This window comes from Vulpes vulpes, chromosome 8 (genome assembly GCF_048418805.1).
Source record: "Vulpes vulpes isolate BD-2025 chromosome 8, VulVul3, whole genome shotgun sequence".
Lineage (NCBI taxonomy): Eukaryota > Metazoa > Chordata > Mammalia > Carnivora > Canidae > Vulpes > Vulpes vulpes.
In genome coordinates this window covers 34,772,292-34,797,187 of record NC_132787.1, presented here as the reverse complement: position 1 = coordinate 34,797,187, position 24,896 = coordinate 34,772,292, and positions in this window count along the sequence as shown.

The window sequence follows — 24,896 nt, the reverse complement described above, 5'->3', positions numbered from 1 at the left end:
TAAATTAATCTGGTCTAATGTGCCTCTCTTTCCTTATTGATTTTTTGTTTTGATCATCTATCCACTGGTTCAAGTGATGTGTTAATGTCTCCTATGATTACTGCATTGCTGTCAATTTCTCCCCTTGTGTCTCTTAATATTTGCTTTATATGTTTCAGTGCTCTTATGTTGAGTATGTATATATTTACTATTGATCTATCTTCCTATTGAGTTTTTCCCTTTATCATTATGTAATACCCTTCTTTGTTTCTTATAGTTTTGTTTTAAAATCTATTTTGTCTGATGTATTATAGTTTTGTTTTAAAATCTATTTTGTCTGATGTAAGTACCACTACCTTAGCTTTCTTTTTATTTCTTTGTGCATGGAATATCTTCTTCCTTCCATTCACTATCAGTCAGTATGTGTCTTTAGTATGTGTCTTCTGAAGTGAGTCTCTTAGAGGCAGAATATAGATGGGGTTTGTTTTTTATCCAGTTAGTCACCATTCAGTCTGATTGGAACATTAAATTCATTTATATATAGGGATACCTGGGTAGCTTAGCAGTTGGGTGCCTGCCTTCAGCCCAGGGTGTGATCCTGGAGTCCTAGTCCTAGTCCTATTTATTCTCATGAATAAATAAAATATTTAGAAATAATAATAATTCATTTATATATAAAGTAATTCTTGATAAGTATGAATTTACTGTCTGTTCTATTCTGAGGTTTTGTTTGGTTGGTTTTGGTTTTTATTTATTTCTTTTCTTTTTTTTTTTTTTTTTTTTGCTTCCTTCCTTGCATTTCTTTAGTGTTATGTTCCAATACCTTCCTCTTTATTTTTTTGTATGTGTATAATAAGTTCTTAGTTTGTGGTTCCTGTAAGGTTCATATGTAACAGTCTATTTTAAGTTGATAGTCACTTAGGTTCAAACACATTCTGCAAGCATTACATTTTTACTAAACCCTTACCATGTTTTATGGTTTTGACACAATATATTACTTCTTTGTACACTGTGCATCATTTGGCTAATTATATATCATTGATATTTCTACTTTGGTCTTTAAATCTCCATATTAGCTCTGTAAGTGGTTGATCCATGATCTTTAATATATGTTGGATTTCTGCCAGTGAGAATTTTTTTCTTTTACAAACTTCACACTCCTATTTATGACATTTTCTTTGTCCTTAAAAGTTTCTTTAACATTCTTGTAAGGCCTCTTTAGATGTCATGAACTACTTTAACTTTTAGCTGAAACTCTTTTTTAAAAAAATTTTTATTTATTTATTCATAGACACAGAGAGAGAGAGACAGAGACACAGACAGAGGGAGAAGCAGGCTCCATGCAGGGAACCCGATGTGGGACTCAACCCCGGGTCTCCACGATCACACCCCAGGCTGCAGGTGGCGCCAAACCGCTGCGCCACTGGGGCTGCCCATAGCTGAAACTCTTTTTCTCTCTTTCAAATCTGAATAACCTTTCCAGAGTATTCTTGGTTTAGGATTTTTCCTCTAAGCCCTTTGAATATATCATGCCACTCTCTTGTGGCCTTTAGTTTCTGCTGAAAATTCAGCTGATAGTTTTATAGAGGTTCCCTTGTATATAACTAGTCAATTTTCCCCTTCAGCTTTTAAGATTCTCTATCTTTAATTTTTGCTCTTTTAATTATGGGTCTTATTGTGGACTACTTTGAGTTTATCTTGTTTGGAGCTGTGTATGCTTCCTAGACCTGGATATCTGTTTTTCTCACCATGTTAGTAGAGTTTTCTGCTATTATTATTTAAATAAGTGTTCTATTTTCTTTTTCTGGGATTCTTGTAAGGCAAATGTCAATAACCTTGTTGTTGTCCAGAGTTTCCTTAACCTATCCTCATTTTTAAAAATTCTTTTTTGTTGTTCTGCTTGTAAGATTTCCACTACCCTGCCTTTCATTACTGATCTCTTCTTCTGCATCACCTTTCTATTGATTCCTTCTTGTGTATTTTTAAGTTTTAGTTATCATACTTTTCAGGTCTGATTCCTTTTTTTTATATTTTCCATTATTTTGTAGAAATTCTGTGTTCATTCTTTCTGCTCCTGAATTTGGTGAGCATCTCTTTGATCATTATTTTGAACTTTCCATAGGTAAATTGTTTATTTCCATTTCATTTTTGTCTTTTTTTCCTGAGATATTGTCTTGTTCTTTCATTTAGAACATATTCCTCTATCTCCTCATTTTACCTGATTCTATTTCTTTCTACGTATAAGCAGATTAGCTAGTCTATTAGTGTTGAAGGAGTGGCCTTATCAAAAGGTGTTTTGTAGGGCACAAAAGTGATATATACACTGGTCATGAAAATCCGGTGCTTCAGGGTTGTCTCCTCTGACACCTATATGCACTCTTCTGTTGTGTTCTGTCCACAATTACTGCGACTAGTGAGAGGCTGGTCTCCAACTTGGCTGGCAATGAAGCTCTGCTGCAAGTCCTGTGGGAATGCTGGTAGGCAGGCCTTGCCCTTGTATGGCTGGCTGAGAGGAGTGGGTAGGGATACAAGGGCCTGCTATTGGATGAGACAAGCCTCAGTATGGCTGCCTGTGTGCCTTGGCCACAAATGTTGCAGGCACACTGGTGGACAGTAGTTGCCCCCAAGAAATTGCTTTTGAGGGGCACCAGTCCTGGTGAGGTTACCAGCTTGTAACAGGATGTTAGTCAGTTTGTTTGGGGCACTGGTCCCAACTAAAGCCATCTACTGGAGTTGGAGGGCAGAGGCCATTTGCAGGGGTGACAGACCTAGCCAAAGCCACCTGCTGGGTGGGTATGGACAAGAACCACTTTTTTTATAGACACTTTTTTTGTAAAATGTAGGGCATTATGAAAAGAATATTTAAGGCATATTACATTAATACATTCTTTTAGAGAAAAGTTAAAATAAAATATTTACTGTGAAAGATAAGAAAACCAAAAAAAAAGAGTTCAAAGAAATTATACTGATTATCCCAAATTAGTGATAAATATATTGTACTTACTTAATTGTACCTCATATGCTTACATACATAGAGATAACGTATATAAATAAAACATATAATAATTTAAATTTTTTGTGTTAATATAAATAAAATAATTTTCATTTTGATTTCAATAATATTTATATTTAAGTAACTGTTTACTGTTTTAATAAAATATTCATCCAATAAATGCAAAAAATGACAAAAGTACAAAGATGAGTATAAAGTATAAAGTATAAATTTATATAATATAAATTATATAAATAATTATATATATTTATAATATATACTATATATAATTATATATAATAATATATTTATATAAATATAAAGTGTAATTTTTAAAATATAAAGCCAATAGGAAACTTCTCTAGCTAATGTACTGTTACAATATAAGGCAAGGACATTTTTGGAAATGATGAAGGATGTATTGACACATGAGTAATTAAACATTTAGCAATGTTGTCTGAATCTGTATGTACTTAATAATGCAAGTTCAACATAGATTTGAAAAAAAGGAAGTAAATGATTATAAATGGTGATTTTAACAACTCTATCTCCTTGCTTATCAAACAGACAGATATATCAGTAAGGCTATAGAAAGATTTAAACAAGACAATTAACAAATGCATATATGTACACTCTATATATAGTAGTATAGATTACTAATTTTTAAGTTCATATGGAAATTTCCCAAAAACACACTTACATTTCCAAGTATTTTAATGTAAAAGACATAGAACTGTAGTGTCACTGCAACAGCCACTAAGAAGTTTGGCAATTGGGCACATGAAATATGGATGTTTAAACTTAATTTGTAATGATTTAAAAATAAATTTTTTGAGGTTTGTTCCTTATTCATACTAGCCATTTTAAAACACAAAGATAGACCATTTCCAACTTCACAGAAGCTCTCTAACTATATTTAAAATAGAGGTCAGTAACCAACGATGTTGAAAGTCCTCAGATGGTTTAAATTCAGGAATACATTTCTAATTAACATGTAAGCCAGTGGCAGCTCAGTGGCTCAGTCAGTTAAGTGTCTGCCTTTGGATCAGGTTATGATCCCAGGGTCCTGGAATCAAGCCTTGAGTCAGGCTCCCTGCTCAGTGAGGAGCCTGCTTCTCCCTTTCTCTGCTCATGCTCTCTCTTACTATGTCTGTCTCTCTCTCTCAAATAAGTAAATAAATAAATAAATAAATAAATAAATAAATAAAAGCTTTAAAACAAACAAACATGTGAACCAGATAAATGATCACAATGAATTTTCACATTTTATATGAATTACAAGGAAATTATAATAAATACTGTATTGTGAAATACTGCTTTAAATATTGCATATATTACCCAAAAAAGCAGAAATCTGAACATATGTCACAAGAAACTAGAAATATAAAAGGAAAAATTAGGTGAAATTAAATCCAAATGAAGTAGAAGTAGAAGGAAGAAAATAATGAATAGTACAAAATCATGACAAAAAACAAAACTGCAGATGAGAAGATCAAAAAGGAAAAAGGCATTGTCATTGAAAAGACTTAATAAAATTGTTAAAACTATTGAAGAAAAAATATTAAGAGAAACATTGTATAACTAGATGAAACTTGGGAATACCATTGTGATTCTCACAGATATCAAACAGATAATAAAACCATAGTATGAATGCATTTTAAATCTCCATGAAATAGAAAATTCCTAAATAGTGTAAATTACCAAAATGCAGTACAACCAAGAGAGACTTGGACTAACTTAACTTGTATGAAAGAAATTGAGTTCATTATGTTAACTTCCCTAGAAAAAAATTCTGTAAAATTGAAAGGCAGTGAATAGAGACACTTAAAAATATAACAACATTAAAATTGTTGTAGCCACTATGAAAAATAGTATGCAGTTCCCCCAGAAAAATTAAAAGTAGAAACACTAAACAACCCCAAAATTCCACTTCTGGGTATTTATCAAAAGAAAATGAAAACGCTAGTTCCAAAAGATAGTAGTACCCATATGTTTATTGTGGCATCATTTACCATAACCAAGATATGGAGGCAGCGTAAATGTCTATCAATCCATAAATACACAAAGAAAATGTGAGATAGATATATATCGAGATCTTGACATCTACAACAACATGAATAGACCTAGAAGGTATTATGCTAAGTGAAATAAGTCAGAGTAAGACAAACACCATACATTTTACTTAAATGTGGAATCTAAAACAAATCAAATAGACAAAAAAAAAAAAAGAGAAACATAAATGCACAGAACAAACTGGTGGCTGCTGGCAGGGGCAGGACTAATGGACAAAATAAAGATTAAGGGGGTACTAAATCCCAGTTACAAAATAAATAAGTCACGAGGATGAAAAGTAGAGCATAGAGAATATAGTCAATAATGCTATAATAACTTTGTGTCGTGACAGAGTAATTATACTTATCATGGTGAGCATTGGGTAATATAAGGAATTGTCAAATCACTCTGGCATACGTATGAAATTGAATATGTTATATGTCAACTGTACTTCACTTAACAAAAAAAAAAGATAGAAAAATAACAGTGCTTGTACACAATGAAATCTGAGGATTTACCAACATGGATAGAAAATCTTTCAGGTAATAGAAGATAAAAGCTTCCCAATGTAGCCTTGATAACAAAACATAGATACCAACAAAAATTCAGTCTGACTAATCTTTTCATGAAAATGGGTGAAGAAAAAATTCCTAAGTATACTATTATATTTCACAAAGCAGACTTTTTTAATATTTTTCTTGTAATTCATATAAAAATTGTGATCATATTCATTGTGATCATTTCTTTGGCTCACATGTTAATTAGACCTATGCAACCAAATTTAAAACTATATAAGGATCTTCAAATTTGTGGTTACTGACTTCTAGTTTAGGTAAACTGTAGTTAGAGAATTTTCTGTGAAGCTGGAAATAGTACATTTATGTTTAAATGTGGCTATTTTTTATTTTTTTAATGTTTTTAAAAGATTTTATTTATTCATGAGAGACAGAGAGAGAGAGAGAGAGAGAGAGAGAGAGAGGCAGAGACACAAAGCAGAGGGGAGAAGCAGGCTCCATGCAGGGAGCCTGATGTGGGACTGGATCCCGGGTCTCCAGGATCGCGCCCTGGGCTGAAGGCGGCGCTAAACCACTGAGCCACCCGGGCTGCCCTAAATGTGGCTATTTTTTTTTTTTTAAAGTTTTTTAAGTTTTCTTTTTAAAAAGATTTTTAAAAGAACAATACAGAATGGCCCTTGTGATCTTATTTCAGAAATGCAAGATTACTTAAACATTTGAAATAAAAATCTAATTGACTTTATAAATATCATACAGAGAAAACATCATTCCAATTGATGGAAAAATAATAAAATGTAATTGATTATAAAATCTATTAGAAAAATAGGAATATTGTGAAAATGCTTTAAAATAAAAAAGTTTGACAAAAAACCTTAAAACAAACTTTAGGGTGTTTTTCTGTATGTTGGTAAATTGAACACCAATAAAAATTAATTTAAAAAAAAACTTTATACTTAAAAATATTAAAATCTGGGACGCTTGGGTAGCTCAGTGGTTGAGCATCTGCCTTTGGCTCAGGGTGTGATGCCCGGTCCTAGGATTGAGTCCTGCATTGGGCTTCCCACAGGGAGCCTGCTTCTCCCTCTCCCTATGTCTCTGCCTCTCTCTGTGTGCCTCTCATAAATAAATAAATAAAATCTAAAAAAAAATATTAAAAAATATGTATTGAAATCTTTGCCCTTAAGCTAAGGAAAGATGTATATAGAACCCTCACTCTATCTTCTATTCAACATTGGAAATAAAACTGTAGCCTGTGGAAAAAAAGTCAAGGAAAAAAATATATAATTGCAAGAAAAATAAAAGTGGGATTATCTACAGGTGAAATAGCTGTGTATGTAAAATATCCAGAATGTATTTGAAATGATAGAATATATAAAATCAGAAAAGTCATTCTATATGAAATCAATGTGTAAACTTCAATTGTATTTCTATTTAGAGCACCAAAAACTTCTAAAGATTTAAAAATAAGGATGCTATTTATAAAAGCATAACTGAGATACCCATATTTCTGTAAGATTTCAATATAGAAAAATACAAACTATAATAGAAAACATTAGAGAAAACCTAATTAATGGAAGGATACAGCATGACATCAATTGGAAGAGACAATATTGTAAAGATGACTAATATTTACAGATTAAAGATTAAGTGCAGTCCCAAACATAATTTTAGTTTAACAACTTTATTGAGATGTAATTTACACAGCATGAAATCCATCCATTTAAAGTATATAACTCGAATAAAGAAAATGATTTGTGAAATGAAGAAAAAGAAGATGGTGGAGGAGTAGGGGACCCTAGTTTTATCTGGTTCCTGGACTTCAGCTAGAGACCTATCAAATCACTCTGAACACCAGCAAACTCAACTGGAGATCTAAGGGAAAAAATGCTGCAATTTTACAAATAGAATAGCGACCAGTTTTTGCAAGGTAGGAGGTGTGGAGAAGTGAACCTGAGGGGATATATTGGAAGATAATCTCTGGGGGGAGGGGGCCTCTGACAGCTGGCTATCTGAAAGTGATACAGCAGCAGAATACAAAATTGGAACTTTTAGAAGTCTGCTTTGGTGGGGGACGTCCTTGCTTGAAAGGTGCTCCAATGGCAAAGAGAGGTGGAATCCTAGGTGAGACAGTGTGGTCTCAGGATTCTGGGGGCCAAAGGAAGAATGGGGGTGCCTGTATGTGGCAGAGTTCTCAAGCATCAGTGCAGAGAAGCAGACTGCAAACAGAAAGCCCAGGAACAGGCTTTCAAACGGATTTTACTATAAACCCCTGTGGCGAAGTCAGGCCACTGCTCTCCAAGCAGGAGCCCAGCAAGAGGCAGAACTCTGTGGAAACACCTTCTTCCTTCCCCTGGGGGGAAAACCCAGATCTGTGCCACAGGAGTCTGGAAAGTTTGGAGATGCAACAGGGGATCATGTGCCCGACATAAAATGCTCTTAAGCTGGGTGAACACAGGATTCAGGTAGAAAGTAGGGAGACAAGAGTGATTGAATGCTGTTTGGTGAGGGCTCACTGAAGAATAGGGGGTGCCAACTTTCAGCTCTGGGGCTGGAGATTGGGGCACAGCCATTTTCATTTTCATCACCCAAAGCTGCACTGAAAATCTTCAGGGAATAGAACAATCTGGAGCTGCTTACACTGAGCCCAACCCCTGGCAAGGGAGGGGGCCAATTCTCCCTGGGGCAAAGACACCTTCAGTGCAACAGGATCTTCCTCCAGAAAACCAACAGGAACATCTGGCTAAGATCAAGTTTACCAATCACACAGAACCACAAAACTCCAGTGCTAGGGGAAAATAGTATATAGAATTTGTGGTTTTTCTCTTGATTATTAGGCTTTCAATTTTAATCTCTTTCTTTCCTTCTCAACTAATTTGTTTTATCAACTCTTTAAGTCTTTTTAAATATTCATTTTTGCATTTACATTTAATATCCATATTTTTTTATTTTGGCTTCCATTCATTATATTCAATTTTATTTGTGTATGTGTGTATATATATAAGTCTATCTTTCTTTATAATGTTGGGATCAAGTGTCTTCTAACAAACAGACCAAAATACACTCAGGATCTACTGTATTGCTCTGTTCTATTTCTGTGTTTGATGATATACACACTCTCTCTCTCTTTTTAATTATTTCTTCAGTTTCTGGTCTCTTCTGATTGGTTTAGAGTATATTTTTCTGGTGTCGTTGCTATTATAGTATTTTGTCCTCTTGTTCATCTATTCTTCCCTGAACAAAATGACAAGATGGAAAATCTCACCCCAGAAAAGAGAATAAGAGGCAGTACTGACTGCCAGGGACTTAATCAGTATGGATATAAGTGAGGCATCAGAACTAGAGTTTAGAATAATGATTATAAACATACTAGCTGGCATTGAGAAAAGCATAGAAAACACTAGGAATTCTTTTCTGGAGTAATAAAACAACTAAACTCTAATCAGGCTGAAATCAAAAGGGCTATTAATGAGATGCAATAAAAAATGGAGGATAAATGGAGCAGAGAAAGAATCTGTGATATAGAATACAAATAATGGAGAATAAAGAAACTGAGAAAAAGAGAAATAACTATTGGATCATGAGGGAAGGTTTTGAGAAATCAGTGATACTATAAAGCAAAACAACATTAGAATAATTGAGGTCCTAGAAGAAGAGGAGAGTGAAGAGGGCAGAAGGTATATTTGAGAAAATTATAGCTTAGAACTTCCTTAATCTGGGTAAGGAAGCAAGCATTCAGGTCCAGGAGGCACAGAGAACCCCCCTCAAAATCAATAAAAATAGGTCAACACCTTGAGATATAATAATGAAGCTTGTAAACTTCAGAGACAAACCGAAAATCCTGAAAGCAGCTTGGGACAAGAGGTCCTTAACATAAAAGGGTAGGAAGGAACACATGGCTTGTAGTAGTCCTATCCACAAACACCTAGAAGACCAGAAAGGACTGGCATGATATATTCAGTATTCTGGGAAAAATATGCAACCAAGAATACTTTATCTAGCAAGACTGTCATTCAGAATAGAAGGAGAGATAAAGAGCTTCCAGGACAAACAAAATCTAAAAGAATTGGTGATCACTAAAGTAGCCCTGCAAGAAATATTAAAGAGATCCTTTAAGTGAAGAGAGAGCCCAAAAGTAACAAATCAGAAAGGAATAGAGACAATATACAGAGATAGTTATTTTAGAGGTAATATAATGGCACTAAATTTATAACTTTCAATAGTTACTCTGAATGTAAATGGGCCAAATGTTCCAATTAAAGGGTACAAGGTATCAGGTTAAATAAAAAAAAGCAAGAACAATTGATATACTGTCTCTAAGAGACTTATTTTAGATGTGAAGACACCTCAAGATTGAAAGTGAGTCAAGGGTGAAGAAACATTTATCAGGCTAATAGACATCAAAAGAAAGCTGAGGTAGCAATCCTTATATCAAATAAATTGGGTGTTAAACCAAAGACTGTAATAAGAGATGAAGGACACTAAATCATACTTAAAAGGTTTATCTGACAAGAAGTTCTAACAATTATAAATATTATGCCCCTACTATGGGAGCAACCAATTATATAAACCAATCGATAACAAAATTAAAGAAACAAAATGATAATACTACAACAATAGTAGGAGACTTTAACACTCCACTCACAGCAATGGACACATCATCAAAGCAGAAGATCAACAAGGAAACAAAGACTTTGAATGACACGCTGAACCAGATGAACTTCACAGATATATTCAGAGCATTCCATCCTAGAGCAACACAATACACATTCGTTTAGAGTGCACACGGAACACTCTCCAGAAAAATCACATATTGGGTCATAAATCAGGTCTCAACCAATACTAAGATATTGGGATCATTCCCTGCATATTTTCAGACGACAATGCTTTAAAACTTGAACTTAATCACCAGAGGAAATTTGGAAGGAACACAAATACATGGAAGTAAAGAGCAACCTACTAAAGAATGAATGGATCAACTAGGAAATGAAAACACAATTCTTCAAAAACCCTTGTGATACAACAAAGGTAGCCCTAAGAGGGAAATATGTAGCAATACAAGCAGTTCTCAAGAAACAAGAGAAGTCTCAAATACACAACCTTACCTTACACCTAAAGGAGCTGGAGAAAGAATAGCAAATAAAGCCTAAACTCAGCAGGAGAAGAGGATTAATAAAGATTAGAGCAGAAATCAATGAAATGGAAACCAAAGAACAGAACAGGTCAATGAAACTAGGAGCTGGTTCTTTGAAAGAATTAATAAGATCAGTAAATCCCTATCCAGACATATCAAAAAGAAAAGAGAAAGAACCCAAATAAATAAAATTACAAATGAAAGAGGAAAGATCACAACCAACACTGAAGAAATACAAACAATTATAAGAATATATTATGAGCAACTATAGGCCAGCAAATTAGGTAATCTGCAAGAAATGGATACATTCCTAGAAACATATAAACTACCAAAACTGAAACAGGAAGAAATAGAAAACCTGAACAGATCCATAATCAACAAGGAAACTGAAAAAGTAATCAAAAATCTCCCAACAAACACCATTCAGAGCCAGATGGCTGCCTAGGGGAATTCTATCAAACATTTAAAGAATGCATACCTATTCTTCTGAAGCTGTTTCAAAAAACAGAAATGGAAAGGAAAATTTCCAAACCCTTTCTATGAGGCTAGCATTACCTTGATCCCAAAACCAAAGACCCCACCAAAAGAGAGAATTACAGACCAATATTCCTGATGAACACAGATGCAAAAATTCTCACCAAGATACTAGTCAATAGGATCCAACATTACATTAAAGGGATCATTTACCATGACCAAGTGGGATTTAGTCCTGGGCTGCAAGGGTGGTTCAATATCTGTAAATCAATCAATGTGCTACACTACATTAATAAAAGAAAGAACAAGAACCATATGATCCTCTCAATAGAGGCAGAAAAAGTATTTGACAAAAAACACCATCCTTTCTTGATTAAAACTCTCCACAGTGTAGAGATAGAGGGAACATACTCCAATATCATAAAAGCCATATATGAAAAGCCCACAGTGAATATCATTTTCAGTCCTAAGGTCAGGAACATGACAGGGATCTCCACTCTCACCACTGTTGTTTGACATAGGACTAGAAATCCTAGTCTCAGCAATTAGACAAAAAGAAATATAAGGCATCCAAATCAGCAAAGAAGAAGTCAAACTCTCACTTTTCAGATGACATGGCACTTCATGTGGAAAACCCAAAAGACTCCACCCCAAAAGTACGATAAGTCATATAGGAATTCAGCAAAGTGGCAGGATATAAAATCAATGAACAGAAATCTGTTGCATTTCTATACACTAACAAGGAGACTGAAGAAAGAGAAATTAAGGAATCCATCCCCTTTACAATTGCACCCAAAACCATAATATACCTAGGAATAAGCCTAACCAAAAAGGTAAAGGATCTATACTCTGAAAACTATAGAATATTCATGAAAGAAATTGAGGAAGATACAAAGAAATGGGAAAACATTCCATGCTCATGAATTGGAAGAACAAATACTGTTAAAATGTCTGTGCTATCCAGAGCAATCTATATTTTCAATGCAATCCCTATCATAATACCATCAACATTTTCCACACACTGGAAAAATAATTTGTATGGAACCAGAAAAAGACTCAGAATAGTCAAAGGAGTGTTGAAAAAGAAAACCAGGGACACCTGGGTGGTTCAGAGATAGTCAAAGCTCTGCTTTGGCTCTGGGCGTGATCCTGGGCCTGGGGATTGAGTCCTGCATGGGGCTCTCCTGCAAGGAACCTGTTTCTCCCTCTGGCTGTGTCTCTGCCTCTCTCTGTGTGTCTCTTGTGAATAAATAAATCAAATCTTAAAAAAGAAAAAGAAAACCAAAGCTGGAGGCGTCACAATTCTGGATTTCAAGTTGTACTACTGAAGTAGTAAGGCTGTACTCATCAAGACAGTGTGGTACTGACACAAAAACAGGCACATAGATCAATGGAACAGAATAGAGAACCCAGAAATGGGCCCTCAACTTTATGGTCAACTCGTCTTTGACAAATGAGGAAAGAATATCCAATGGAAAAAAGACAAATGGTGTTGGGAATTGGACAGCCACATGCAGAAGAATGAAACTGGACCATTCTCTTACACTACACACAAAAATAAACTCAAAATGACTCAACGACCTAAATGTGGGACAGGAATCCATCAAAATCCTTCAGGAGAACATAGGCAGAAACCTCTTTGACCTCCGCCACAGCAACTTCTTGCTAGACACCTCTCCAGAGGCATTTAGAATGAGTGATCCCTGGCGACTGGGTCCTACACACTCCAGAACTGGCCTGTGAGTCAGAAATATCACAATATCCTTTCACAGGAGAGAGCCACTTGAGGACATCAGCAGATTCCAGAAAGCCAAAGAATAAAATCCAGCAGTTACATATAAATTGTGAACAAAATCATAAGTAATGTAAGAAAAAAAATGTCTAAAAAACTTTGTAAGAAGATCAGTAAATATCATGAGGGATCATGTAATGCTGAGGCCACTTCCCCTAAAATAGGGAAGACAGAAACAGAAATGTTTGCTATTATCCCTGATACTCTAATTGTTTTGATACTATTAGCTAATAAAATCAGGCAAGAAAATAAGTGTTAAAAGGATAGAGGAAAAAAGGATAAAAGGAAAAAAAAAGAGCTTCCCCCACACGTGATATGATTCTGCACTTGGAAATCTCATGGCATTATGCAGACTCCTATGAATCAGAATCAGAATAGGAATCTAGGAAGTTGGCTGGGTACAGGAAACCATGCAGAAGTTGACAGTTTCCTCAATAGAAGGAAACAAAACTTACAACCAAGAAACACAGGGACACCTGGGTGGCTCAGCGGTTGAGCAAATATTTGCCTTTGGCTCAGGGCTAATCCTGGGATCTGGAATCAAGTCCCACATCCAGCTCCTTGCAGGAAGCCTGCTTCTCCTTCTGCCTATGTCTCTGCCTCTTTCTCTGTCTCTCATGAATAAACAAGATCTTTAAAAAAAAGGGGGGGGGGGAACACACATATCAGCTCTATGCTGAGCCCCAAGGATACTTTTTTTTCTTTCAGGTACAGGGGTTTGGAATGGAGGGTATCGGGGCTGTGGGGCTCTGTGCTCCTCAGGGCAGGTTTAGTATTAGGGTTATGGGACAGGACACCCTGGACAGGCTTGGAGCCCCAGAAGCCCTCCCCTCACGGACCCCGGAGTGGGAACCAACCAGGTGGGCTGGTGCCAGATTCCTGCTTGGTGAAGCAGAATGAGCTCGTGGATGGGCGTGCAACGGGGAGGATAACTGGACGCTGCCACACCTCCTCTTGCTGGCTGTAGGGCTGAGGCAGGGGTCAGGAGGGAGAAGAGGCCCAGCGCCCCCTCCCCACCTCCCCCAGTGCCCTGAAGTGGGCCATTGCCCTGAGGGCAGATTGCAGGGAGCAGCCTCCCCAAGGGCAAGCTCAGGAAACAGGCTGGCGCCCCCCTCCTAGACAGACCCTTGTGGTGGGGAGAGGAGGAGCCGCAGGCTGACCTTCCAGAGGCCCCTCCCCACCCAGGGCTGCTGAGCAGGAGCCCTGATGTGGGCGTCACGGCACTTGTCATGGGCACTTGTGACCATCCCTGGCTTCAGACGCAAGGGAAGGAAGGAGGTTCCCGCAGAACACACTCACGTGGCAGCTAACTGCCCCCTGCTAGGATGGCAGTTGGTGGCAGTTGGGGGTCTGTGCTCCAGACGCTGGCTCCTCCTCCCCAGTTGGGCCCACAGAAGATGAAGGGGCAGGTCGAGCTCTTCCGCTAGTGCGTAAAGCAGATCAGCCTGGATGTGAACCCGACCTTCCGCAGCCACATCGTATTCTGGGACCGCTATGCTGGAGGTGAGGCTGCTGGGCAAGCAGGGTCCTCGGGCGGGGGTCAGGGAGCCCCGTCGGGCCCAGGGGAGGCACAGGGGCCTCAGAGGGGGAATGCAGGGTCTCTGAGGAGAGCAGGGAAAGGCAGCAGCACACAAATTACTGCCACATGGTAAAAGTGCTCTGGACTACCACGTGCCCCAGGCTGGGGTCTGAGGCCATGGGTGGGGGGAGGCATCGCTTTGTGAGCGGAACCGCAAAGGGTTATGTAGATCTGGCCACGTGAAGAGCAGAGGGTGAGGGCCATGGGTAGGGGACACTAATGGGAGATGGGGGCCAGGCAACACAGGCGAGGCTGGACAAGGATACACATGGACCAAATGAGGGTCAGAAGGGTCAGAATAAGTAACATTCACTCTTGGTGTTTTTATATATATATCTGATTTTTTTCCCATTTTGTTTTGGACAGTTTCCATCATTGGTAAAGAGAAATAGTATGATGAACGCCCCAATGCCGTCACCAGGTCCAGCCCAGGGTTCTGTGCTCATCCCATGCTTCCCCAGCCTCAAGGGTGTCACAGCAAACCAGGGACCTCGGGTCTACTTTATCTGTGGACATCTCTATGTGCGCTATAGAAAAAGGGGATCCCCTTGGCATGCATGCCCAGGACACCATCACCACCCGGCAAGGATTTAGTACATCCCTTAGTCTACAGCGAGTGTTGGTGCCTCCCTGGGCATGGAGGTTCTCTGGATGGTCTGTTCTCATCAGAAGCCCAGGTTTTGGGTTGTGCCTCTGTGCGCGGATGGAGACCCTAATAGGGGAGGGGGCGTGGCTGAGCGGGAGGAATGGGAATGCAGTGGGCGCTCAGACAAGTTGGGGTGCAGGTGGATGCAGATCTGTCTGTATGGAGACCGTGGTGGCCAGCAGGGTGCTTCAAAGCCTGGGACCCTGGATGGAGTGACCTGGAGGACCACCCAGGCCAAGGCTGGCACTGAGAAGCCACCAGGCAGGCGTAGACTGGGGCTTCCCAAGTCGTGCAGACCACCTGTCAGCCCCTGATATACACCTCCAGTTGTATCTGAAAGCACGGGGTTCCCTCAGAAGTGAAGGTCATGGCAGTTTGGCCCAGGATGTCCAAGGGTATTCTGGAGGAGCAAGTGAGTGACAGTGGTGATGGGTTGTCTCTCAGGGCAAGAGGAAGGAACACTCTAGGGTGTCAGCTCTAGTAGCTGAGGACATTGCTGGGGTGTTCTTCAAGTGGAAGGACCGAGCAAAACCACTTTGAGGTAGGGTTGTCTTACTTTAGGGAATTTGGGGATGCCCATGAGACACCCAGGGATTTTAGCTATAGGCTGAATGGAGAGGGATGGTAACCTGGTGACTATGTACTACTGTGGGGAGGGGGCCCAGTGCCGACCCCTGGGCACACCTGGCATCACTGTCAACCAGGGTTGATTCCTGCCATTCCCTGAAATCTGACTCCTTCACTAGGCTCACAGTGTCCTCTTTCATTCATGTTCAGCTTATCGTACCCCAAACTCACGTGCCACTAAGAACGCACCATGGACAGCACGGGGCTGTCTTTCGATGCCTGTCTGCACTGGAGCCCCTGTATGTGAGTTGTCTGATTTCTTTTTAAGTAGTATTGTTTTATAGTCAGAAAACAACCTATTGATGTTTTTTGCCAAACAATTTGCTGCCTGTCACTAAGAATGCCCCTGCTCCCCTCTAAGGGTTCTCATTTCCTATTTCTAGGAAGTAAGAAGCTTCCCACTGACGTGGTTGCATTCTGTGTGTATTTTTCCCTATTATTTAGTTTCAGGAGTACAACAACCGATTAGACCAATCTGTACATTACCCGGTGCTCCCCATGAGAAGTGCCACCATCTGTTCCCTGATGAGGTTCTGACATTTTCACTAACTGTATTCCCTATTCTGTACTTTTCATCCTCATGACTTACTTAATACCTGGAAGTTTGCGGCTCTGAATCCCCATCCCCTATCTGCCGTTCCACCCCACAGCCTCTGCTCTGCCACCACCACGTTTGTTCTCTGTATTGAAGAGTCTGTTGGATTTTTCCTTGGTTCCTTTGTTTTGTTTTTCCAGATCCCACATATGAGTGAAAGCATACGGTATCTGTCTTTTTCTATCTACCTGACTTCTTTCACTCGACATATAACCTCGGTCCTTCCAGGCTGTCACCATTGACGGGATTTCCTTCCTTTTCATGGCTCAGTAATATTCCAGGGCATACATATATCACCTCTTCTTTACCCTTTCCTCTGTGGGCTCCCTCCTTATCTGGGTGACTGTTGATAATGCTGCAGTAAATATAGGGGTACATGTATCTTTTCCAATTAGTGTTTTCCTTTTCCTTGGGTAAGTACCCAGTAGTAGCATTGCTGAATCGCAGGATAATTCAGTTTTTAATTTTAGGAGGCATCACCACACTGTCTTCCACAGCAATTGCTCCAGTTTGCATTCCCACCCACAGTGCATGAGGGTCCCTTTATCTGCACGTCCTCACAGGGCAGTGCATTCTGACAAGGACGCATCCTTAACCTGCATGTTCTGGGCAAGAGACACAGCCAGGGGATTGCAGTCCAGTTTTGCGGATGGCCTGAGGGAGGGGACTGTGTCAGCTCTGGGGAAATTCATTTTGGCACTCTGCTGAATCTTTCAGAATTAAGAGAGCATGGACCTGTATGGATGTGGTGATGCTGCCAGTTGCAGGCTGGAAGGTCCCCTCTGTGTGGCTCACCTCTGTGGTTTCCACACTCAAGTGTACTCGTGTGACTCTCTGGGTAGATCTGTCCTCAGGCTGCCCTCCTCAGAGGGACTCAGCTCTGCTCCATCCTCAGAGGAAGCCCAGCCCCACACAGTGCTGGCGAATCCTACAGATTTCTCTGAAGGATGGAGGAGAGGGTCAGGACAGGCAGGGCCTTGCTGAAATCCCTGCACACAGCCTGTGCACGCAGCACCCCTGTGGGCCTCTCTGGCCACCAGCTGGCCCCTCTGGCCCCCCAAGTCTTCCCCATGTGGTCTCCATCCCCAGCCCCCACGCCTGCCAGTCCTTTCCTGGGAACTTCAAGCTCTTACTCCCTGAAGCAACACACCACCCCACCAGTATAGGGCCCTTCCAGGGCAGACAAACTAGGATGGGCACCGGGTAGAGCTTGTGAAGGGCAGATAAGATTTCCCACTAACCTGTTTTGTAGTACCTCCCTGTCTTTCCCACAGGACAGGAAGCTCTGAGATCCCAGGTCCTGGGACACAACACGCAGAGAATGTATTCATTCATTGTGATTAATTCAGCGAGTATGGATTGAGCACCTGCTGTATGCCAGGTGGTGTTCTAGAACCAGGGACACAGCAGACAGAAATCTCTGTCCCCCTAGCACTCTGTGCTCCTGAGTGAGCCATAACTGTACTAAGTTAACGTGACCAGGCTCCTGCACCCATGCTGCTCTTCCCTAGAGTAGGTGATAGTGCTAGGTGGTGGTGAGTGCCATGGAGAACAAAGCAGGAAAAAGGAGTCAGGGTATTGGTTGGGAGGCAGGGTGGAGTCAGGCCCGGGTGGTGGCTATGGAGGTAACACAAATTGGTCTGGTTCTGGATATTTTGGAGGTGGAACCAAATCATCCTGCAGCCGGATTTGCTGCAGAAGGCTCTCATCTCAGTGAGTGAAGTGACAAGTGTCAGGTGACAAGAGCAAGGGTGCAGGTGACATGAAAAGTCTGTTGCCTTTGTGCTGTCAGATGAATATTCATGTAAGAGATGCTGTGTTTGTGAGTCTGTGGTCCAGGAGAAACCTCTGGGGCTGGAGATATAAATAGGGAAGTTTCTGGACCCCACCATAAATTGATCACCAGGTCAGTGTGCCTAGAGTGGGCTCTGGGCCTCCTCCAGAATACAGACTTCCAGGAGTGAAGAGCGGAGCTCTCTCAGCAGACTGAGAACTGAAGGAAAGTGAGGGGACATGGCCTCCAGCAGGGGAGGCAAGCCCACACTTGGGCCATCTTAGTAGGATCCTAAATTCAGGATGGGTTTTGCACTATAAAGGGCTTCAGGCAAATGAGCAACAACAACAACAACAACAACAACAAAAGCCGAAGAGCATGCAACAGTGACCATGTGGTCCACAAACCCAAAATATTACTATCTGGACCTTCGCAGAAAGTTTGAGACCTCTGATGGAGAGGAATGGGGCATAGAAGAATGTAAGTATCTAAAAACCACAGGTACCTGAAAGCCTCATTTGCTGGGTTTCATCTCTTTCTACTTTGCACAGCAGGGCAGGCAGGCCTCAGTGAGAGGTCTGGGGACTTTCTCCTGAACTCTGAACAGACCCTGAAGATCCTCAAAGGCCTGAGGTGGTATCTGGGCTCTCAGGTGTCCTGAGACTCAGCCAGAGCGGATTCTTCACGTGTGTTCTAAGCAACTGCCCTAGAACAGCCCCCCAGATAGATGCTGGGCCTACCCTCAGGTCTGCAGGGGGGAAACTACAACTGAAAGGGGCAGAGCTAGAACTCCACAGTGACCCTGACAGGTGTCCATATGGGTGCCCTTTGTTGCAGAAATCCATCTGATGCCAGAGGTATTCATTGTGACTCAAGTGTGCTGGGACTCAGTTCTCATGCTCCCTGCTCCACTGTAATCTGGGCGCCTGGGACCACCAGTGTCCTAGAGTTGGGGTGGATCACAGCGCCACCTGTTGCTGTGCTCACTGCTCCCTCAGTCCGGAAGTTGGGTCCTTGGGCAAGAGTCCAGTGGCTCAGGCTCTGCAAGAAGCCTGCAGAGGAGCTTCCTAGGCTCTGTCTTCACTAGGAAGTCTGCCAGTGTGCACAAGCAGAGCTGATTCTATCTGCAGCTTTCTGGGAGATCGCTGATCTGGAACCCTGACCTTAGGAGTTCAGGGAGGTTGTGCAGGCTCATGGAGAAGCTGCTTTCTCTGTGGGTACAGAAAGGCCTGCAACGTGGCCGCTGCTCCAGCAGCAGAGAGGCTGGTTTCCTCCTGCAGCCTCCCAGCAGGAGGCCCTCTGTCCTCTGTCGGCAGCTGGTCTGGTGGGGGCTTCCTGCTGTCTGTGGGGCCTACCCTGCACCCTCCACATAATGAGGCTGGCACTGTTCTCCCTTCCTCAAAGAACCTTCCTGAGGATGTCTTGGAATGTTAGCCTCCTGAAGGCACTTTCTGTCAGCCCTGTCCATCTGCAAACAACTGGAGTTCGACCCCATTGTGGAAGGGTGTCTTCAGCAGGTGCAGGAGGCCAGGGTACTCATTTGCTCTTGTTGTGCCCAAGATTGCGAATCCGAGAAACCACCAAGGAGCCGACACTGATGCAAACACGCGAGGGTTTATTTACAAGCTCGAGCTTGGGTCCAAGTATACCCGACCCAGCGGAGCAGGGACTTGGACCCCGAGGTGGGTTTCAGCTTAGTTTTCAGGGCTGGTCTAGGGGACCTCCAGAAGGGCTGGAGCAATTTCTCAAGTTCTGTTTACATTCTGATATGGGGTTTTCAAGGGCATTGAGCCCTGTTCTTATTCTAATATGGGGCTTCCTGCCACTGGCTTGGGCTCTGTTCTCATTCTAATATGGGGCTTTCTAGGACGTTAAGCTGTAAGCTGTTTTTTTTTTCCTGTAAGTGAAGTAAGGTAAAGTTCAGCTCCTATTCACAAGGGCCTGGGATGGCTGGACTTGTGCTAGCGCTGAACTTAATGTGGAATGGACTTAATTTTCCTGGCCTCCACACTCTCAGACTCACAGGTGACGTGCCACCGGCGCTGGTGTGCAGGGTTGGTGGCTCAGCACCCCTGGGAATGTTCCTATCTATATGCCTCTTCCCTGTGGCTGCTTTCAAGACTTTTCCCTGTTACTGGTTGGGAACAATTTGAGCATGATGTGCCTCGCTGTGGTTTCTCTCTCCGAATGCTGCTGGAGGTTCATTGAGCTTCATCAAAATATTTAGCCTTTAGTTCCTCAAAAATTGTTTACTCCCCCACCTCTGTCCTCTCCTCTGGGGACTTCAGCCAAGCATACGTGTGTTACAGGCATACCACGCCGGCGGGAGCCCAGTGCTCATGTGCACACCCTTTGCCTTGAATCTTACAAAACTAGCCCCGTCAGTGAGGTGGCTTCACAGGTTTGTAATACAGTGAGAGCCTTGCCACAGTTGGCATTCCCTCCTGGGATCCCCAACATTCTGAGATATGTATTCATCTTTAACTTGCATACATTAAAGCTCTATAGGTTTTGACAAATGCACAGTGCCACATATCTGCAAGGAAAATGTATACAGAACTGTCTCACTGCCCTGATAATCCCCTCTACCTGTTCACACCTGCCCTCTCCCCGACCTCTGGCTGCTGCTGCTCTGTTGCTTGGTCTTTTCACCTGGTATTGTGCTTGTAGGTCCCCCCAGTTTCTGTGTGGCTTTAGAGCTCATTCGTTTTACCACCGAATAGCATTCTGTTGTTTGGGTGCATTGTAGCTTGTTTATCCATTCACCTATTGAAAATACCTGCATTACTTCCAGTTCTTGGCAGTTGTGAGTAAGCTGTTCACATTCAGTGCAGGTTTTGTATGGACATTAAGGTTTCAAATCAATCAGGTAAATGGCTAGGAGCATGATTGCTGGATTATAAGAGGATGTATCGTTCTGGAAGAACCTGCCAAACTGAATTCCAGAGTGGCTGCACCACTTTGTGTGCCCAGCAGCAGTGAGTCCCTGTCGCTCCACCTCCCTACCAGCAACCGATGTGGTCGTGCTTTCCCAGTCCCAGCCATTCTGACAGACAGCTGTGTAGAGGCATTGCTCATCGACCCCGGGCGCTGAACAGCTCTTCGCCTGCTTGCCTTCATCCCTACAGCCTCCAGGGGAGAGGTTTGTTCAGATCTTTGCCTGGAAGTCAACTGGGTAGTTTGTTTTCTCATACTTGAGTTTTAAGGGATATTTGTATATTTATCTGATACATGACTAGCGTATAGGTTTTATATTATGGCTTTCCGTTCTTTCAATTTTGTCTTTCCCAGAACAATGGTGTTTAATTTTAATGGAATCTGACTTGTAAGTATTTTCTTTCAGGGATTGTGCTTTTGGTGTTGGATCTATACCCAGGGTCACTTTTTACTGTAGAAGTTTTATAGTTTTATACCTATAGTTTTATAGGTAAATTCAAAGTATGTTTTGCATATTACATTTAGGTCTATAATTCATTTTGAATTAAATCTTGTGTAAGGTGTAGGGGCTACATCTATGTTCATTTCTGTACATATGGGGGCTCAGTTGTTCCGCAGCTGGATATGTTTGTATCTCCAGCATTTCCCTTCCTTACAATGGAGAGCAATCTAATTTGCTACATTCAATATAGAGAAGATTTCTGGAGATGATATAGGTTTCACTCTCAGTAGAAGTCATTTTGCTTTCTTTTAATAGCATCGCTGTTTATTAAAGAACTCTGTGTCATCCTAAAGAATTAGAAACAGTATTTATTTCCATCAATTAATGAATACTTGATATATAAATTATGGCATATTTGTAGAATATAATTCACTTGTGAAAAATTATTAGTGTATATATTAACATTTCAAATGTTTGATGTTGAGTGAAAAGCACATGCAAAATGATGGGTTTGGTGTGTATGTTCTTATTGAGACAGAATAAACATATAATAGTAGTTCCAGGTATGTGTCCTAACAATTCCATGTTCACATAAGTGATGAAAGGGTCCCCTCAGCAAATCTGTTGAGAACAGACAGTATTCCCAGCATGTTGGGAGGTTTTCCTGGGGACTGTATCCTCTGGTTCTTTTAGATGGTTCTCTCTCCCTCTCTCTCTCTCGGGTAGTTTCTGCACATGTGTGTGCTCACTAGTACTCTACTGGACACTCAAGAGTACCCTTATGGGCTTGGAGTCCTTACTGTGTGCAGACACTTCCTGTCTGGTACTGTACAGATTCTAGCATCCTTGGCTTCCTAGATGAAGACTATTAAGAGCTATAAACTTCTAGTTATAAAATAAAAAAAAGTAATGGAAATTTAAAAAGTACAACATAGGGAATACAGTCAATAATATTGAAATAACTTTGTACGAGGACAGATGGTAACTACACTTCTCATGGGGAGCGCTGAGGAATGCACAAAATTGCCAAATCACTAAGTTGTACTCCTGAAACTGATGTGACATTGTGTGTCAGTTCTACTTCAATATATTAAAGAATAAGGGTTTCTAATAGAAATCACCAGGGATCCAGGAAAGGCATTTATACAGCCATTACAAATAACAAAGACACCTCTGCAGAGACGATAAAGATTTTGCAAATGTTCTTAAATGTTATTTTTTTTAAGATATATTGAGACAGAGTGCACATGAGTCAAAGAAGGGGCAGAGGGAGGAGTAGAGGGAGAATCTCAAGCAGGCTCCCTGACTATCACAGAGACTCACCTGGGGCTAAATCTCACAATCCATGAGATCACTACCTAAGCTGAAATCCAGGGTCAAATGGTCAACAGACTGAGCCACCCAGGCTCCCCTCAAATGTTTTTAAGTGCAAAAAGCAAGCTGTAAACCCTTGGGAGTGGAAGGACATCTGTGACACACAGTCTACCGAGATGGGCAGGAGGCCTAGAGGGCCTGAGCTAAGGATGGTGGGAGGATGCCAATCCTCCCCATCCCACCCTGCATAGTGACAGGACCATCCTCTGCGATGTTTGACCTTCAGGGTGAAGAGCTAAGTGCTGACTGGACCCTGTTGACCTGTGCTGATGACGAGGGACCCCATTGTGGGTGGAACTGTGGCAACCCAGAGTTCCACCACTTCCTGGAGCTCACTCTGCTCTGTGTCTGCAGGCAGTTGGAGGCTCTCATGCTCTCTGTGACTGGCTCTGCCACACTCGCATTGCCCCACTTGCCCTACAACCCACATGTAAACAGGAGGTACAACTCACACAATAGGTCACAGGGGAGTATGAGCTGCTCCCTGCTCCCTCTGGCCACTCTGGGAAGTGAACAGAGAACACATACTTTTTCCCTTTTGTCGCTAGTGCTGTGGCATCTAAGAGAAAACTTTGATCCCCCCTCAAGCCTGCAGGAACACTTGCTGGCCAGCAGTTCCACTCATCCTCTCAGGGCTAGCACCAGGCTGGCAGGTGCCATATAGAGCATCAGATCAGCAGTTCACAGAAGGCTCCTGGGTCCCCCATGTGCTCCTGGCAACAGCGCAAAGAGAGCTGTCTTCTCACTATGCCAACGTGTCCTGGGAAAGTGGCTGGGAAGGTAGTCTGTAGGTGGGAGTGCTACACAGTGTCAGTGGCCCATGTGATCCGCCAACCCAGCATGTCACCCAGGTTGCTATAGGTTTTCTGCACCCTCTGGTCAGACAGACTAGGGATCTGCCAACAGGAAGCAGATGTATTTGTTCTCTGAAGCTTTTCATGCAGTGTAATATTTGGATGTTTTTGTTTGCAGCACCATGAAAGAGGATCTGGAGACCCTACTGGCCTTGGAACAGGCAGAAATAGTAGCCAAGTATAATCAGGTGAGGCCCAGAGATAGACCTTAGACACTGGGATCACATACTTCAAAGGTAGAGACCATGACCTGCAGGAGCAAGTGAGGCCCAAGTCGGAGGTCAGAGCCAGGTTTGAGCCAGTTTAGCCCAGACAAGAACCATAGGCATCAGAAACAAGTGAGATCCAGGTGAAGGTCAGAGGCATCAGTACCAAGCAAGGGTCAATCAGTGATCATAGTCATCAAAAGCAAATAAGGCCAGGAATAAGCAGCTATGCCCCAAAGGGAATCATAACCAGCAAGAGCAATCATGTACCAGGTAGGGGGGATCAGAGCCGGAGGCAAGCAGATGAGACCCAAGGGGGTATTACTGCCAGAAGGAGCAGGTGAAGCCAGGGCGGTGGGGAGGGGAAATCATAATCTGCAGGAGCTCTTGATGTCCAGGTGGGTTTTTACCCAGTAGGTATAGAGGAGACCCAATCAGGGATCATAATCTAAGATAAGCAGGTAAGGACCAGGCAGGAATTAAAACAACTGGAGCAGGAGCCTAGGCAGACAGGCATCAGAAGTAAGTGAGACCCAGGTGTGGATCCTGGGTATCAGAACCAGCTGAGGCCCAGGTGGGGATCACACAGCAGGAGCAGGTATGTGCCTGGTAGGATCATGGCCAGGGTGGAGCAGAAAAGGCCCAAGCATTATCGTCATTAGTAAAATCAGGTATATTCCAGGTGAGGGGATCACAACCAAGGAGAAGCACGTGAGCTCAGGCAGGAATCATAGTCCTCAAAGCCAGGTGAGGTGCAGGTGGGGCTGTTAGTCACCAGAACCAGGTGAGGCCCAGGCAGGGCTCATGGCCAGTAGAAGCACGTGAGGCTGTCAGGCACTCCCACTGGGCAGATAGGTCCTGTGCTCTCATGCTATACCATTTTCAGAGGGTCCTGGGCTCCCTCAGGATTCAGGGGAGCAAGGAGCC